Consider the following 1,231-nt stretch of genomic DNA (forward strand, 5'->3'; position numbering starts at 1 on the left):
CAAGAAAGCACAATTCTCCCAAGCTGCAAAACGTACTTTGTCCCAAACCACATTGCCACTGTTTTCATTCATTTTCCACTCACCCACCTTCTGTGATTTTCCATCCCCCGCACAGCCACCCTTTCAGATCCCTATAATCTTCCCTAGGCCCTTTTTGCTCCTCCCCTTTCACTTTCCTATAGCCCCTTTTAGTTACCTCTAAGGGGCTAACTAACTCCCTTTAGCCCCTTTAAAAAAACCTCAGTCACCTTTAGTTGGTGTTGAGCTCACTTTATATTGGAGTCTCTTGTCCCTACTGCAGTAGTCTGAATAACATCTGTCTTACCACCTTAACAAGTGTTCAGTGCTATTTCTCTTTGACAGGACCAGCCCAGGACTTCCACTGATGACCTTAGCCCTCATGCTCCCAGGCCAGGAGCCAGCAGGACCATCTCAGTTACCACAGTAGGATCCATCTGGGGTCCCCTGGGCTACAGCAGAGATCCAGCACCTGCTTGCCACCAGAGGAGCCTGCCATCAAGAGGCACCTGAAGACAGTTCACCATAACACTTCAGTCTATACAGATATGGCCAGGTGCATTCAGAAGCAGAGATGTGTCCAGCAGGCCCACCAGTGCCATACCAAGTTCAAGGCCCTCAAGGTGGCCTAGAAGAAGGCCCACATGGCCATCCTGCATTCTGGGACAGCCCCTTCTAGAAAGGAGATCATGGGCAGCAGCAGCCCAGACAACCTTGGGGACCCGACATGGCCATGGGATCCCAACTACCACCACCGCCTGCCAGGGAAGGAAAAAAGGTAATGAGCAGAAAGATGGATGAGCAGAAGAATACACTCCCCAGCAACAGCAGCAGGAGGTACCAGAACCAGAGACGGAGAGAGAGATGGAGCATCATTTTAAGCTGGAAGTGGAAGCGTTAGACCTGTCCAGTGACCTCAGTCCTAAAAGCCCAGCTGGTACCAGACTGACAAGACAACTGAGATGGAGATTAGCCAGGATGTCCAAGGGACTGGGACAGGTAAGTGGCCAAATGTATTCTACCAAAACCTTGATGTTATGGGTCTGGGTGGAGAAGGAAGTCATAGATAATAAAACCAAGGCTGGGATCCCCTGAAAGTTCCCTGAAAATTTAGGAAAGCAAGGTTTAACGACAGGTGTTGGAGTCAGCATTTTAAGCTGGAAGGGACAGCTGGAGGCCATCTTCAACACTTGCATTTTACAGATGAGGAAAC

Source organism: Hipposideros armiger, unplaced genomic scaffold (assembly GCF_001890085.2).
Source record: "Hipposideros armiger isolate ML-2016 unplaced genomic scaffold, ASM189008v1 scaffold_288, whole genome shotgun sequence".
Taxonomy (NCBI): Eukaryota; Metazoa; Chordata; class Mammalia; order Chiroptera; family Hipposideridae; genus Hipposideros; species Hipposideros armiger.